Raw genomic sequence first — 18,245 nt, 5'->3', positions numbered from 1 at the left:
TGAAACACCCTGTTGGACTTCCATGCAGCCCAACTTTCTACACACTCATTTTATGACTAATCTTTTGTTGGGAGATTTTTACAGATTTCTGCTTCCGTTATGGGACATTTTATTACTGTCTCAAAAGGTAAACAGTGTACAATGCTTAGTGAGGGGTGGGAATGGAATAACCCAAGTTCTTTCCAACATGTTGACAACAGAGGATTACTAGGTTTAGGACTTGGATGCTGAATAACTCAGACACAGGGACAAATCACATGGCCAGATTACTCAGGAATAGGACAGCTTAAGTAGCACACAGGAACCTCAGATACCAAATGGGAACATTATTCTCAGATTGTAGGAACTGTGTCAGGAAACGTTTTCCACTCACACTGAAGAAAATAACAATAGAGCCAAAGTAGATGTACCCTCTACAGCAGTAACCAAAGAGATAATTTTTATTTTTACTTATTTATTTATTCAAAGATAATTTTTAAATGTGTTGCTAATGGGACCAAGGGGCATCCCGAGTGGCTCAGTGGTAAAGAATCTGCCTGCCCATGTAGGAGTTGTGAGTTCAATCCCTGGGTTGGGAAGATCCCCGGGAGAAGGAAATGGTAACCCACTCCAGTATTCTTGCCTGGGAAATCCCATGGACAGAGGACTCTGGTGGGCTGCAGTGCATGGGGTCGCAAAAGAATCAGAAACCACTGAGCAACAACAAATGAGACCAATGTGTCTTCTGTATTCATTTACAGGCACCAGAGTATTTTTCAAATTGCATCAAAGTGACCAGGTACATCAAAGTATACCCTAGGAAAACAGGACAGTAAGTATTGCGTCACATCTAGGGAAACATTGTACTGTGAAAACAGCTCAAGTTATAGAAAGGGAGTTTGAAGAAATGAGCGCCAATGGTTAAAACCTTCTCACTAGGTAGCCAGCAGTCCTCAGAGTAGAAAGTAATCTGATATGGAGGGTAGACCCCAGTTGTCTGGGCAGAAATATCTAGTATGGGCTAGAACAATCTGCTCAGACACTTTTCTGAAATGATTAAAAGCATCTATTCCCAGATGTTTTCGTTCTGTGTTCACAAGGGCACAGACTAGGGCATTCTTTTTTCCACTGACTGTTCACGCCCAAGAGAAGGAAGTGATTTGGTAAATGCTTGATGCTGGTTATCTTGTAAGATGAACCTTCTGTCTGGGAGCAGAAAACACAGATGTTGGGGGTTGGAAAGCCATTTGTAGGTTTTAAATAAGGAAGTGAGAGAAAATGTGGTGCTGTTTATAGATTTATAAAATATGAAATTAGAAAAAAATCATCTACTTTAGCTATTTAAATTTAAGAGCCACTTGACTTCCATTTATGAAAACTTTGGAAACACTCTAAGATAATGTATTAGTCAGGGTTCTCCAGAGAAGCAGACCAACACATATTTCACATTAAGATTATATATGTTTAAATTTTATACATTTAAATGTATATATTCAATTGAATATTTACATATATGTGTGTATGTATGTGGAGAAGGCAATGGCACCCTACTCCAGTACTCTTGCCTGGAAAATCCCATGAGCTGAGGAGCCTGGTAGGCTGCAGTCCATGGGGTTGCTAAGAGTCAGACACGACTGAGCGACTTCCTTTGACTTTTCACTTTCATGCATTGGAGAAGGAAATGGCAACCCACTCCAGTGTTTTTGCATGGAGAATCCCAGGGACTGGGGAGCCTGGTGGGCTGCTGTCTATGGGATCGCAGAGTCAGACATGAATGAAGCGACTTAGCAGCAGTAGCAGCAATGTATGTATGTATATATATATAACTGGATTGGCTCTTGTGATTGTGAGGAGCAAGCCAGCAGTCTGGAAATTGAGATAAGAGTTGATGTTATAACTTTGAGTCTGAATTTTACCGAGCAGCAGTATGGAGATTCAGGAGGGTTTCTACGTGGCTGTCTTGAAGAGAAGTCCTTCCATTCAGTCCTTGCTCTTAAGGCTCTCAGCTGACTGGATAAAACTCACTCACATTATGAGGGTAACTTGTCTTACTCAAGGCCTACTGAATAAATGTTAAGCTTCCCTCATGGCTCAGTTGGTAAAGAATCCGCCTGCAATGCAGGAGACCCCAGTTTGATTCCTGGGTCGGGAAGAGCTGCTGGAGAAGGGATAGGGCTACCCACTCCAGTATTTTTGGGCTTCCCTGGTGGCTCAACTGATAAAGAATCCACCTGCAATACAGGAGACTTGGGTTCAATCCCTGGATTGGGAAGGTCCCCTGGAGAAGGGAAAGGCTACCCATTCCAGTATTCTGGTCTGAGAATTCCATGGACTGTGTAGATCATGGGGTCGCAAAGAGTCGAAACGACATTCACTTTCACAACTAAAACGGCTTCACAGCAAAATCTAGACTGGTGTTTGGCCAAAAAGCTGTGCCAGTTGTAGCTCAGTTGGTAAAGAATCTGCCTGCAATGTCGGAGACCCCGTTTCAATTCCTCGGTTGGGAAGATACCCTGGAGAAAAGATAGGCTACCCACTCCATATGCTTGGACTTACCTGGTGGCTCAATTGGTAAAGAATCCACCTGCTATGCGGGAGACCTGGGTTCAGTTCCTGGGTTGGGAAGATCCCCTGGAGAAGGAAAAGGTTACCCACTTCAGTATCCCAGCCTGGAGAATTCCAGGGACTGTATAGTCCATGGGGTCACAAAGAGCTGGACATGACTGAGCTACTTTCACTTCACTTTGGCCAAAAAACTGGGCCAGGTTGACACATAATATTAACCATTGCAGATAGTAAAGATTTATGATGTTACCCTTGGTTTAGAAGTGATTTTATTAGCCCAGGTAAGTCAATTGACCATTTTGCTTTAGGCTTGCAATCAGTTAAGAGAGAGGACCACTCTTGTTATCTGCTTCACACTTGGAAGGGGAGGCATAAGGTAACAGGAGTATTTTACAGCCCTCTAGAAATCCAAGTGATAATTACCGCTATTTGAACACTTCCCTTTTTGTCCTATATCACACAATCCCTTTATTGACAACTTTGTGATAAGGGCTAATGACTTTTAGCTTCATCACTGACATTGTGGAAACCTACTAGTTGATGTTTTGTTAATTAATTGGATCGAACCCGGGTCTCCTGCATTGCAGACAGACGCTTTACCATCTGAGCCACCAGGGAAGCCTTAATTAATTGGAATTTTCCATGTAAAAATGAATGTCTCTACTTCTAGTGAACAACTGTTTTCTTCTAAGGAGGAAATATTTACAAAACATCAATGATTGTGTTTACAGAAGATGAAAAATGATACTGGGATGGGTTGTGGAAGATTGTTAACAATCTTGCTTGGTGACATAAATGGGAGAGTTTCCTTTCTATTTTCTAGTTTTTAAAGTCTTGCCCAGTACATCTTGGAGCCATGGTGGAAATACACCAACAACAGAGAAACAAAGATACAGTCCCGAGCTCATTATATATCATCTACAGATGACCAAAAAGTTCTAGTTTCTTTGAAAAATTGACTCATTATTTAGTTACATAAAATTTGAAGGTCACTTGCAATTAATTATTTGAAATAAAAATAGTCATAACAGTTCTAAGAATCTTCCATAACTTTTCTTTTAAACTCTGACCCTAAAACTTAATTTATTTCAGGCTTTAACAAAACAAATACTACCAAGTATGTTATCAATTGCTAGTGTTCAATGCTAATAAACATGAGTTTGGGTTTTAAGGGCCATATTTTAGACTACATCTCAAGGTTTTAGACTATATCTCTAAGCCTTTGAAATATATCCTACTCACTAAGGGAACCTGGTAAGAGATATAGCTAAATCGATATACACACAAGCTCCTGTGAGAAAACCATTCAGAACTGTAGGTTGTTGGGGTGTGGTATTGGATAAATTACATCACTCCCTGATCAGGGATGGATGTGAAGGGCCAGAATCTTTCTTTATGTATCTTATTTATGTTTTAAATGAGATTTTGAGTTTTTAAAAAAACCAACTAAGTTACTTCAGTTGTGTCCGACTCTGTGCAACCACAGAGAGGGCAGCCCACCAGGCTCCCCCGTCCTTGGGATTCTCCAGGCAAGAATTCTGGAGTGGGTTGCCATTTCCTTCTCCAATGCATGAAAGTGAAAAGTGAAAGGGAAGTCGCTCAGTCGTGTCTGACTCTTAGCAACCCCATGGACTGCAGCCTACCGGGCTCCTCCGTCCATGGGATTTTCCAGGCAATAGTACTGGAGTGGGGTGCCATTGCCTCCTCCTTAAAAAAAAAAAAAAAAAAAGAAGCCAACTAGCCCGGAATAAATCTATTGCTGCACATGTCAAAGCACACAATAAAGTTTATTACTCTTGTTTGCTACATTACTCACAGATTCTAAAGACTGAAAACTGAACTTTTAACTAATTTGATGCATCATCTAATTATGAACTTAATCATCTATATTCAGGATTCATACAAATTAATATTCTTCCTTTGTTTATGGGACCTAACCCATAATGGTTCTACTGAAACTTTATTGCATGGTGAAATGGAAACTTTTTGTGTCTAAGACTTGTAGGAGAACTCCCTACGTGACAAGTACTGAGGACAAATATTCAAAGCAGCCTCCTGCCTGCAAGGAGTTCATAATGTCATGGGGGCCAAACATAAAGGAACACTTGTAAAGTATTTTGATCAATGAGATAAAAGAGATTTGCCCAGAATTAGGTTTTCTCCTGTACCATTTCTCACATACCCAGAAATACTTTGTCATGGACCCTGTAGGTTTTGCTGACTCAGACTTCCTTACTTCTTCTCTTGCTGCTGCTACTGCTAAGTCGCTTCAGTCATGTCCAACTCTGTGCGACTCCATAGAAGGAAGCCCACCAGGCTCCCTCGTCCCTGGGATTCTCCAGGCAAGAACACTGGAGCGGGTTGCCATTTCCTTCTCCAATGCATGAAAGTGAGAAGTAAGTGAAGTCGCTCAGTCGCATCCGACTCTTAGCGACCCCATGGACTGCAGCCTACCAGGCTTCACCATCCATGGGATTTTCCAGGCAAGAGAACTAGAGTGGGGTGCCACTGCCTTCTCCGACTCCTTCTCTTACAGGACCCCAACTTTCCCTGGTAAATCCTGCCTCCCAATACAATCTGTCATTTGAAACTATCATTCAAGATGATTGGACTCTTTTAACCAAGGGGGCAAGTATGTGATACAATGTAGGCTAATTCACACTCTGTCTTAGGACTTTGAATCTTTGAGAGTGTCTTAGGGAAAGAAATAGTTGGAGGCTTCATTCCTATGGTCATGTCCTGAAGAGACTATCCAACCAGCCAAATGACAGGTTTTGCCTTCCCTACCTTCTATGTCCTGCAAAAAGCTAGTTATTCAAGTTTCCTTTGATTCTGTGAGCTATTTCATCCCGTATCTTGCCAATAAACTCATTAAAAAAATGTGGTTTATGCTGTTTAAAAACCAAAGAATTCCTGATTTGGTATCATTTAATATGAACAGTTCTTTCTGGCCCTCCTTAGTTTTCTCCTACCTTTATCCTCTCCTCATATAAATTTTACTCTCTTTTTTGTCATTCTTTACATCTTCCTCTAGGACATAGTGATTGCCATCTGAGGAAGATCCTGGGCTCAGCTGAGGCAGGCCTGCATTTTCCCTTATTACAGTAATTACAAAGTGTGGGCATTTGAAGAACTATCATTTATTGAGCATCTGTTGTTCAGTCGCTAAGTCACGTCTGACTCTTTGCCATCCTGTTGAATGCAGCATATGTTACCTTATTTCATTATTACAGCAAGCCTATGAAATAGTATTATAGTTACTTAGAGAAGCTTCCCAAAGAAAGGCAATGCCAAAGAATGTTCAAACTACCACACAATTGCACTCATCTCACACGCTAGTAAAGTAATGCTCAAAATTCTCCAAGCCAGGCTTCAGCAATACATGAACCGTGAACTTCCTGATGTTCAAGCTGGTTTTAGAAAAGGCGGAGGAACCAGAGATCAAATTGCCAACATCCGCTGGATCATTGAAAAAGCAAGAGAATTCCAGAAAAACATCCATTTTTGCTTTATTGACTATGCCAAAGCCTTTGACTGTGTGGATCACAATAAACTGTGGAAACTTCTGAAAGAGATGGGAATACCGGATGACCTGATCTGCCTCTTGAGAAATCTGTATGCAGGTCAGGAAGCAACAGTTAGAACTGGACATGGAACAACAGACTAGTTCCAAATAGGAAAAGGAATACGTCAAGGCTATATATTGTCACCCTGCTTATTTAACTTATACTCAGAGTACATCATGAGAAATGCTGGGCTGGAAGAAGCACAAGCTGGAATCAAGATTGCCGAGAGAAATATCAATAACCTCAGATATGCAGACAACACCACCCTTATGGCAGAAAGTAAAGAGGAACTAAAAAGCCTCTTGATGAAAGAGAAAGTGGAGAGTGAAAAAGTTGGCTTAAAGCTCAACATTGAGAAAACTAAGATCATGGCATCCGGTCCCATCACTTCATGGAAAATAGATGGGGAAACAGTGGAAACAGTGTCAGACTTTATTTTTGGGGCTCCAAAATCACTGCAGATGGTGACTGCAGCCATGAAATTAAAAGATGCTTCCTCCTTGGAAGGAAAATTATGACCAACCTAGATAGCATATTCAAAAGCAGAGACATTACTTTGCCAACAAAGGTTCGTCTAGTCAAGGCTATGGTTTTTCCTGTGGTCATGTATGGATGTGAGAGTTGGACTGTGAAGAAGGCTAAGCGCTGAAGAATTGATGCTTTTGAACTGTGGTGTTGGAGAAGACTATTGAGAGTCCCTTGGACTGCAAGGAGATCCAACCAGTCCATTCTGAAGGGGATCAGCCCTGGGATTTCTTTGGAAGGAATGATGTTAAAGCTGAAACTCCAGTATGCGAAACTCACGTCATGCGAAGAGTTGACTCATTGGAAAAGACTCTGATGCTGGGAGGGATTGGGGGCAGGAGGAGAAGGGGACGACAGAGGATGAGATGGCTGGATGACATCACTGACTCGATGGACGTGAGTCTGAGTGAACTCCGGGAGTTGGTGATGGACAGGGAGGCCTGGCGTGCTGCGATTCATGGGGTCGCAAAGAGTCGGACACGACTGAGCAACTGAACTGAACTGAACTGAACTGAGAGAAGCAGAGTTCAAGCAAGTTAAGGAACTGGTCCAAGTTTACTCAGCAGAAATATATCAGAGCTCTAATTTGAACCCATATCTACCTGACTTCAAAACTCATTATTTCATTGAGGCTTTTCTGCTACTTTCCTCCAAGTTATCACAAGTTTGATAACTTGCACATATTACTGTAACTTTGTGAATCTTGGTTTCTTTATCTATAAAACTGGTATATGAATACTATGTCATATAGATGTAATCACTAAATGGGATAATGCACAGAAAGCCTTTAGATTTTACAAGTGGTCAAAAAATCTGAGTGCTTTCTAGTTCAATTCCAAATTCAACATGTAAATCTGAATCTCAGGGACTATGGGGATTCAAAATCTTAGTTGAATCTGTCATTCCAACTATCCCTAACAAACTTCTCACCAGAGTGTAGCTGTGGAAAAATGCTGAATTCTATTTTCTCCTTTTTTTTTTTCCTATCCTCACACCATTCCAAATCTTGGAAGAAATGCTAACAAACAATGAAATGCCTATAGTAGGACATCAATGGCAAAGACTGTTCGTGAATTCAAAGTCTAAGTAAGTGGGCAGTAGTCTTCTGCACATTTGCCCCTAAGATTACGTATTTGCCTATTTGTGTTTCATATGTCATTTGTCAGTTTGATAAATATATTTTGACAATACTTTAGAATACATCTAAATTTCAATGTCTAAGGTTTTATAATTTTACAGGTAATTTTTAGTTTGGTAGCTGAAAATAGCATTCCCTCTGTCTCATACTGTTGCTATGAGGGTTAAATAAAATAATATATGGCAATTGTTGTACCTTGAACAGAGTAAGCAGTCAAGAACTGTTAGCTATATTTACTATGACTCACTTTGCATTTATAATATTTTGAAGATAATTGATGCCTACCAAATGTTTGCTGAGTTGAACAGAGTCATTAGGCTACAAGAAGAACATGTTTCATGGAAAAGTGAATAGCTGAAAAGAAAGGATTTTAAGTTATACAATGTTTGAATGCAAACTGGGGAAAAAGAAATAAAATTCTAATTAAACATAAAAAATCTGGTCAGCTTTTCTAGTGTGATATTTAGTTATGGCAATGTTAAAAATTATTGACTCAAATGAAACTTTTGGTTTTAGCTTCAGGTTTAAGTTTTACTTATTTTCCTGATTACCAGGAAGCAATATCTGAACTTAGTGGGTGAGAGGAAAGTCATACCTTTGCAATGCACCAGATTCTACAGGTGCTTCATTGTCCCCACAACTGCAAATGAAGCCCACATCCTTTCCTTCTGGCCAAGGTGATGGTAAAAACACCCTAGAAAATACATATCATCGGAATTTATTTTATAAATTCTAGTCAAAGTGATATGGCTGTGAGAATCATTGGTTTAGAGCTGGTAGATGAGCCTTCATAAGTCTGTAGCCTTGGGAGCATCAGATACCCATGTACCTCTCTACTGGGTTGTGGTCAGAGTGGCTGGGGGAGGGGCCTGAAAGCAGAGAGGCTAGAAAAACTAAGAGTGGTGGTGTACAATTTATTAGAACAAGGCAAAGGCAGAGGGGAATAACTGAAAGCATGATAAAACAAAGTATGTTGAGAGAAGTTGAAGGAACAAACAGGGAGGGAACTTAGAAATGTCAAGACCTATGGAGGTACAGGCAAGGCTGGGTCATAGAGTCAAGAGTTCAGAGCTGAGTAAGGATCATAGGCATGTGGAAGAATCAAACAAGCTTGATGGTCTCAAATTCCATTGTATTTGCAGATCATGCACGGCACATCTGCCACTAAACTAGTTTAAGAGAGACTCCAGGACAGGGCTCTCTATTAACAAAGACAAGGGCTTGCCATACATAAGCAGAAATTTCATACCACTTTGGAAGTGATGAGAGATTTTCTTGAGCAAGAGTTTTCATCTTTTATAATATTATATTTCTATCTGCCTTACATCCCAAATCTGTGGTATAAGACCAAAATTGAAATAACATCAGAGAAATATCATTTCATTCTGTCTTAATGGTCTCTCAAACTTTGTCCCCAAAGCTGGCAATGAGAAATGTTACAGGATATAGTGTGGTAGGAGCAGTTTTTAGATGATACTTTTTTGCATACTGGCATTGACCACAGTTGTGTGAATAAATCTTTACTTCTACTTGTAACTGATGGGAATACTGACTTATTTAAAAACATATAGCTTTAAAAAATCTATAACAATTTAATAAATATACAATATACTTATATAAAATATACTTTTCATAAATGTTATATATTTAAAATACTAGATATGTACATACATTTATATTTGTTGTTGTTCAGTTGCTAAGTTGTGTCTGACTCTTTGTGACCCCATGGTCACAGCAGCATGCCAGGACTGCAGCGTGCCAGCCTTCCCTGTCCTTCACTATCTCCCAGAGTTTGCTCAAATCCATTGCTATTGAGTTGGTGATGCTATCTAACCATCTCATCCTCTGCCATCCCCTTCTCCTTTTACCTTCAATCTTCCCCAGCATCAGGGTCTTTTCCAATGAGTCACTCTTCACATCAGGTGGCCCAAGTATTGGAGTGTTAGCTTCATCATCAGTCCTTCCAATGAATAATTAGATTTGATTTCCTTTAGGATTGACTGGTTGAATCTTCTTGCAGTCCAAGGGACTCTCCAGAGTCTTCTCCAGCACCATGATTTTAGAACTCAGCTTTCTTTATGGTCCAGCTCTCACATCTGCACATGACTATTGGAAAACCCATAGCTTTGACTATATGGACCTTTGTCAGCAAAGTGATGTCTCTGCTTTTGAATACACTGTCTAGCTTTGTCATAGTTTTTTTCCCAAGGAGTAAGTGTCTTTTAAACTCATAGCTGCAGTTACCATCTGCAGTGATTTTGGAGCCCAAGAAAATAAAATCTGTCACTGCTTCCACTTTCCCCTTCTATTTGTTATGAAGTGATGGGACCAGATGCCATGATCTTCGTTTTCTGAATGTTGACTTTTAAACTAGCTTTTTCTCTCCCCTCTTTCACCCTCATAAAGAGGCTCTTTAGTTCCTTTTTACTTTCTGCCATTAGAGTGATATCATCTGCATATCTGAGGTTGTTGATATTTCTCTTGGAAATCTTAATTCCAGTTTGTGCTTCATCTAGCCTGGCATTTCATATGACGTACTCTGCATAGGCACTAAATAAAGTGATAATATACAGCCTTGAAGTACTCCTTTCCCAATTTTGTACCAGTTGGTTGTTCCATGTCCAATTCTAACTGTTGCTTCTTTACCTGCATACAGGTTTCTCAGGAAGCAGGTCAGGTGGTCTGGTATTCCTATCTGTTTAAGAATTTTTCATAGCTTGTTGTGATTCACACAGTCAAAGGGTTTAGCGTAGTCAATGAAGCAGAAGTAGATTGTTTTCTGAAATTCCCTTGCTATCTTTATGCTGCTGCCGCTGCTAAGTCACTTCAGTCCTGTCTGACTCTGTGCGACCCCATAGACAGCAGCCCACCAGGCTCCCTCGTCCATGGGATTTTCCAGGCAAGAGTACTGGAGTGGGTTGCTATTGCCTTCTCTGCTATCTCTATGAGCCAACACTATATGTAAAAATATAAAAATATGATAAGCAGCATTAAGATGTACTGAGATTTAAAAAATGATTTCCACTGTGGTTCTTGACCCTCTTCTAGCACTCATGCAGTGACATGAACTTATTAAAAAGGAGAATAATGTGTGAGAGGTCCAAATAAAGGGAGATAACTCAAAAGCCAGAGACGTTTTACATTTTAACAAGATGTACTTGTTAAAATAGAGTACTGAGAAAAAAATTCTACTGCTTAGAAGGTGTCATTCTGTATGATTTCTCAGGACAGTGTTTTTCTCTTTGTAAAATATGTTTATTGGTAGCTGCTTAAACGATTCCACTATTTAAAAAAGCTTTTTATTGTGAAAAATCTAAAGCATACAGAAAAGAAGAGAATTAAGTATAATAAATTCTCATGAATCTATTATCCAGCTTCAAGAATTATCAATATTTTTCTCATCTTGTTTCATTTAAACCCTTACTTATTTATTTATTTTTAAATTTTATTTTATTTTTAAACTTTACATAATTGTATTAGTTTTGCCAAATATCAAAATGAATCCACCACAGGTATACATGTGTTCCCCATCCTGAACCCTCCTTCCTCCTCCCTCCCCATACCATCCCTTTGGGTCGTCCCAGTGCACTAGCCCCAAGCATCCAGTATCGTGCATCGAACCTGGACTGGCAACTCATTTCATACGTGATATTTTACATGTTTCAATGCCATTCTCCCAAATCTTCCCACCCTCTCCCTCTCCCACAGAGTCCATAAGACTGTTCTATACATCAGTGTCTCTTTTGCTGTCTTGTGCACCGGGTTATTGTTACCATCTTTCTAAATTCCATATATATGTGTTAGTATACTGTATTGGTGTTTTTCCTTCTGGCTTACTTCACTCTGTATAATAGGCTCCAGTTTCATCCACCTCATCAGAACTGATTCAAATGTATTCTTTTTAATGGCTGAGTAATACTCCATTGTGTATATGTACCACAGCTTTCTTATCCATTCAACTGCTGATGGACATCTAGGTTGCTTCCATGTCCTGGCTATTATAAACAGTGCTGCGATGAACATTGGGGTACACGTGTCTCTTTCCCTTCTGGTTTCCTCAGTGTGTATGACTAGCAGTGGGATTGCTGGATCATAAGGCAGTTCTATTTCCAGTTTTTTAAGGAATCTCCACACTGTTCTCCATAGTGGCTGTACTAGTTTGCATTCCCACCAACAGTGTAAGAGGGTTCCCTTTTCTCCACATCCTATCCAGCATTTATTATTTGTAGACTTCTGGATCGCAGCCATTCTGACTGGTGTGAAATGGTACCTCATAGTGTAAACCCTTACTTTTTTTGAGGGAGGGGCTAGTATTTAAGCAAATTTCAGACATTGCTTCATTTCACTCATACACACTTCATTATGCATTGCTAGTTGAAAGAGTATGTTTTATGTACCAACCATGTCATTATCCCAATTTATAAAATTAACAATTTTAACATTCAACCCATATTCAGATTTGCTTATTTCACATATTTTTAAACAACATATTTCACTTATTATAATTAGGCAAAAATGTGAGAAGTTATTGGAAATTATAATAGACTTATTTGAAGAAACATATCTAGCAATAATATTTTGATAATGATAATGTTGGTGGTGATAATGACAGACATGATCTATTATAGGAGAAATAATTATTATCTTTGAGATTAAGTTGCAAAATGTTTACTTTTAATTGCATATTATTTTAGAAAGTCAATTTATAGGTTTTGCTTTTTAATTTTTGTAAAATTTATTTAATTTGATTTCCTATAATAGAATTACAGTGTTCGAGAGTGTGAATGCTTGTAAGATTTTTATTTTTATTTATTTTTTTTAATGATTTTTCATTCCCCAATTATCCCCCAGAAATTGTTTTCCAATTCAATTTCTAGAAACTGAGTACTTATTTTAATTCAACTTCATTAGTATAAAATATAACATGTAAGTTTTAATAAAATGATGTATGAAATATCACATCTTTCAATTAGCTTTTTGTAAGAATGAATTATCTTTCAATTTTTTTTTTTAATTCTTTTTCAAATGTTTCTATCTATAATTGTAATTCTTTTCCTGGCATGATTCTGGACCAACTTTCTATTTCAGGGCTCATCTTACTGATTTGTAAAAACTTTGTTTATAGTAAAGACATAAACTTCTTGTGTACCTTGTGTTGTTAAATATCTTCTAATTTCATTTGTTTTTTCCAATGAAATTTAAAATTTTTACAGTCAAACCTATCAGTATTTTTTATTGTTATTTCTTTAGAAATTTTACTCAGAAAGTCCTCCCTATCCTAAGATAATATATATTTAAATTTGCTTCATGTTGATTTATGATTTTTTAAAAATGCTTAGTTTGTTTTTTCTTCTGAATTAATTTTAGGAGTATGGTGTAATGGAAGGCGCTGACAAGACTTCTTCCAATCATTTCATCTCCATATCATATAAAAAGTAACATTTCCATTCCTTACTGATTTTTTTCAACCAAGCTTTTATGTCCACTGTGGCTCATAATGGTGTATTGATTTACAAGTGAATGGGTTGTCTACATATTTTTTTCCCTAGCAGACTGTTAAAGGACCCTTTTGTTGTCTTCCTTTGTATTTTTTACATTGCTTTGAGCGTGGTAGTCAATAAAATTTGTTGTATGAAATAAACAATTAATGAGTCATTAATATATCTGGGAAAGTAGTAACTCTAAGATAAATGAATGTCTGTTTTGACTGGTTTAAATATTTAACTTTTGGAAAAAAGAGCACTGGACCTGAAGGGTTCTTTAACAAACCCTCCAGTTGATGATTCTTTTCTATAACTTAAGTAATTCAGTCACTTTCCTAGTCAGAACATCAGTTTCTCATGGTCCCTAGGATCAGGATTAAAATGGATTCAAAGCATTTGAATTCATCATTCTTTTGAAACAACTGTGATGCAGCTGAGCTGTTACCTCTCAAACCCTAGTAACCTACAGACATTTTTTACAAAACACCTTTGAAGATTGCATTATGTCTTGTCAATCCAGCAGGATTTACATATATGCCAGCCAGTTCTGGGACATCTCAACAACATTCTCCTAAGAATTCGCTTCCGGGGACACACACATCCTAACTCCACTATAAACTCCATCCTCACAGGGACTAGATCTTCCACTGGTTTTGCAACCTCCTGGAGAAGGCATTGGCAACCCACTCCAGTGCTCTTGCCTGGAAAGCCCCATGGACGGAGGAGCCTGGTGGCCTGCAGTCCATGGGGTCGCTAAGAGTCAGACACGACTGAGCGACTTCACTTTCACTTTTCACTTTCATGCATTGGAGAAGGAAATGGCAACCCACTCAAGTATTCTTGCCTGGAGAATCCCAGGGACAGAGGAGCCTAGTGGGCTGCCATCTGTGGGGTCGCACAGAGTCGGACAGGACTGAAGCGATTTAGCAGCAGCAGCAGCGGCCGCAGCAGTATTGCATTCGAGTGACGAATACTGAGGCTTGCTCCATGACTAAACCCGCACCTTGCTGCGCTCCTCCCCTCCGAGCCACTGAGTGGATCGGGCCTTGCTGTCACCTCCCAGTCTCCTGGAGGCCGCGGAGTCCCGCAGCGTCGCCAGTCTCTGACACTCGGTGGCTGCCTGACTTCGCTAAGCTCTGCAGGCTCGCCGGTCTCGGTCCGGGGCTGAACGCCCCGCCAAAGGCTGGGCACCCGCTCGCAAGGCTCGGAGATAGACCCTTTCCCCGACTTATTCCCCATTCTCGCCCTTTCCCTGCTGTCCTTTGCAGCATTGTAAGAATGGATTGAGAAAGTCTTTTTGTTTCGTTACTTCTAATGAAGTAAACGTCTTTGCTTCTTACCGAGCAGCCCTGGTGTCTGGCCTTCAGTTTCCTTTCAGTGAAACGAGGGGACTGAAGTCGATGGGCATTTTCAAAATGTGGTTGAGTTCCTAGGAATGAAAAGGTGCTTCTGGGGCCGCTGTTTAAAAACAATCTAAACCAAAACATAACGATAGAACACTTCTCCTCTTCCCCCACAAACTAGCCTCAAAAAACCCAACAGCAAAAAACCCCTTGTAAAATCGCTGAGGCAGATAACCCTCCACTGTTTTTTTTCACAGCTAACATGTTATACTTTAAATTGTCTTCATTTTCTTTACAACACATTGGTTTTTCATCTGTAATGATTTTCATAAATTGAGAATTTTACTTCAATAATTTCTTCATATAAAATTTAATAAGTATGCCTTATATCCACTAGCTGATTAAAACAGCTTATGTCAAAAATCATCACCACATAACTTCTGCTTCAGAGAAAATTCTAGAATCTAAACCAAAGGGTTTTAGACCTAGGTGTGCCACTGTTTTGTCTTGAGCAATTCATTTGAGCAACCTTACTTTTGATCTTTTAAGAATGAGCTAGGACCTGAATGACATCCAAGTCTCTTTCCTGTTTTGAATTCTCAGGACATCCATGCTTGCTGAACTGTTGGCAAGCTGATTATAGTCAACTTGATTATAGTCAGATCCTCAAATGAATATAGGTTTAACAGCCTAGGATAGTGCCTTGGCTCCCACTTTCAGATTTTCTCCCCCCTGTTGGGGCTTTGGCCACTCCATTCTTCATTGACCTTACCAATAGGAAGCAGGATGAGTCATTTGTTAGAGGTGGGGGCTGGGGGTTGGGGGATGGGGGTGTTGGTGTTTCGCAAGGCTGGCTGCTGATAGCATCTGAACCTCGGTCCCAGGAAGGAACCCATGGCCATACCTCATTACAAGGTTTTCATTACAAGAAAATCAGGCTAAGATCTTATACTTTTTATAAGAAGCCACTCTTCAAAACGTATTGGTCTACTAAGGCTGCTAACTATTTTTGACACAGAAAACTTTGACAAAGAAAAGTTTGGTGCCAAAACGTTAAGTCAAGTGAGGTAGGATGCAAAACAGGAGGTTGCCTGGGGTGAACAAAAGGTGTCTGGCTGGAATCTTCTTATAGGGTCAACTTTCTTGGACTAAGAGCAATGTTCACTTAGTATTGTCAAGGAGGTCAGGAAGAGCGTTAGTGACAAACTTTTGATTTAACCCACAAATCTGAGACCTTCCTGAATAACTTCTACCTAATCGAGGAAAAATCTATCAAAAAAAAGAGATAGATATGTCTTTCACACTAAGATTACTCAATTTACAAGTTAATGTCCTAAATAGTTTCTTTGGTGACACGGGTGTAGACAGTATAGTGTGTCTCTAAGCATATTGACATTTCTGTTACTCCCAAACCCAGTAACTATACTCCAATAAACTTTTTTTTAAAAAAAGAGTTCAAAATGTGTCTACTGTCTTCCACCCTTTGCTTTATACTTTGCCTAAGACTGTGATCATGTCAAGTGTCAAATAATAATATGCCTAATACTGTGATCATAACTAAAAGTTCTTTTCTTGCCATCTCATCCTTATAGTGTTATGTGTTTTTTTTGAATAATGGAGTTCACTTGTTTTAGTTTTTTTCTCCTTATCCTTTTAAAAATATGTATGTTCATTCTTTGAGTATGTAGAATATTAATGTAATTTCAAGTCAAAACTAAAAAAAAAACCACAGAAATTCACTGGGAAATGTCACTGCCTTGCATATCCCTTCCACTGTTTCCCTCACCCCTTGTAGGTAACCAACTTCCTTATTTTTAGGTTTCTCCTTTTTGTTTCTGTTTGTGAAGTATGCAGGCATATGTACCATTTCTTGCATCCTTGTCTTTTATTACACCAAAGTAGCATACTATATATCCTCTAATACTTTATACTGTCAGTCACTTCACAATATCTTTGGGCGATTGCTTCACATGAGTTCACAGAGATCTTTTTTATGGCTTCATGCAATTCAGAAAGTAGCAATGAGCCAGAGATTTAGAGAGAAATAAAGAGGGAGAGAGAGAGAAAAAGAGAGAGACAGGGGTACTGCTGTATGGTATACAGACACGGGAGAGAGAGATGTATAGAGAACATTTTTTGGAAGTATTTCTCTGGGTTGTGAGGTGTGGTGGTGGTGGTGGTGGTTTATTCCCTAAGTCATACCTGACTCTTTGTGACCCCAGGGACTATAGCCTGCCAGGCTCCTCTGTTCATGGCATACTCCAGGCAAGAATACTGGAGTGGGTTACCATTTCCTTCTCCAGGTGATCTTCCCAACCCAGGAATCGAACCCCGGTCTCCAGCATTGCAGGAGGATTCTTTGCCAACTGAACTATGAGGGGAGCTGGAGCTGTGAGGTGTAATTCACTGCATTTCTCTATCCTCCAAGAAAATTTTCAGAAAAGGTCACTTTACTGTTTTACTGGATATGTCATTTTGCTAAAATACCTTTGAAAGTGTAACAAGAGGTTAATTTTATTTGAGTTTCAGGAGAGGATTAATGATATTATACAGGGGGTCATTTAAAAGTCCTATTTCAACTGTGGCTAATGGCATAGATCCTTCAAGACCTGAGCCCTGTGCTCTGGGAATTTGAAGGCTCATCCCAGACAGTATTAGCTAAGTGAGCAGAGCTGCAGTCAGAACAGCAAAGCATACATATTTTGGTAAGGGCCTGGGATTCAGAGGGTTAGATGTTGATGTCAGGGCTGGGTTATTATGCCAGAATCTGAGAACTGGAGATGAAAGGAGGCCCAAACCTTTCAAGAGTAAAGGGTGTGGGGTTGGAGGGGCTGGAGGGGGTGGGCATGACTCAGGATGATCTTCCAGTTAGAACAAGTGCTGCTGCTCATAGCTTCTTTTGAAGTTCTGGTTGGGGTGTTTACTGAACCTGAGACACAAACATGAAGAACTCCGATGACTACGACAGAATCCATAGAAAGGTCCACAGAGGGAGCTGAAGTGGGTAAAATATCAGAGTGAAGATAAAATATTTGAACTTTATATTTTATGAAGAATCTAAGATGGAATGAGATAAAGCAACCTTGTCAAATTATAAGATACCTTTATATTATATATAAACTCAGAGTTTTATGTTGAAACTTCTGAAAACTAGATAATATTTTAAATGTCAGGTAGTAAATGCTAATGATTTACTTCCTCAAGAGGTTGAAAATTTGCTTTATTTCTGGTATAAATTCTTAGACGAGTGATTTGAAAACAACTAAAAGAAAGTAGAGACATTCAAATATTCTTTTTTTCTTTTTTAGTAAGATAGGAGGTAAGTGCACACAGCTTGATAAATTGCAAAATAAATCTTTCACTTCTTCTTTCTTCACTCCTTTCCTCTTTCACTATTAAAACTGTGACAAACATTTACATTAAAACTTGAAAGCCCAAACAAAAATATACTTAGTAAAATTTGTTCAAGAACTATATTTAAGGGGCAATTTTAGAGTTAAAAAATATAAAGGGAATTCATTTTAATTTAAATTTGCAGATGGTCATAAGATTTTTTTTTTCTGAGTTTGTTTTTGTGGTATTATTCTAACCTTGCTTATGCCACTGACACCTTTGGCTGTCACATGAAGCCTAGGGACTTCTCTAA

At 39.1% G+C, this 18,245-nt stretch overlaps 1 long non-coding RNA gene across 1 annotated transcript in view; it reads left to right on the top strand.

Moving 5' to 3' along the window:
- Positions 1-13,477, top strand: part of LOC133252496 (uncharacterized) — a 73,236-nt gene extending 59,759 nt beyond the window's left edge. The window contains exon 3 of the long non-coding RNA XR_009737954.1: positions 13,141-13,477. This is a non-coding gene — a long non-coding RNA (uncharacterized LOC133252496). The remainder of the gene's footprint in view (positions 1-13,140) is intronic.
- Positions 13,478-18,245: the final 4,768 nt, after the last annotated feature.

The sequence above is a fragment of the Bos javanicus genome, chromosome 8 (genome assembly GCF_032452875.1).
Source record: "Bos javanicus breed banteng chromosome 8, ARS-OSU_banteng_1.0, whole genome shotgun sequence".
Taxonomy (NCBI): Eukaryota; Metazoa; Chordata; class Mammalia; order Artiodactyla; family Bovidae; genus Bos; species Bos javanicus.
This window is presented reverse-complemented; position numbering and strand designations above follow the sequence as displayed.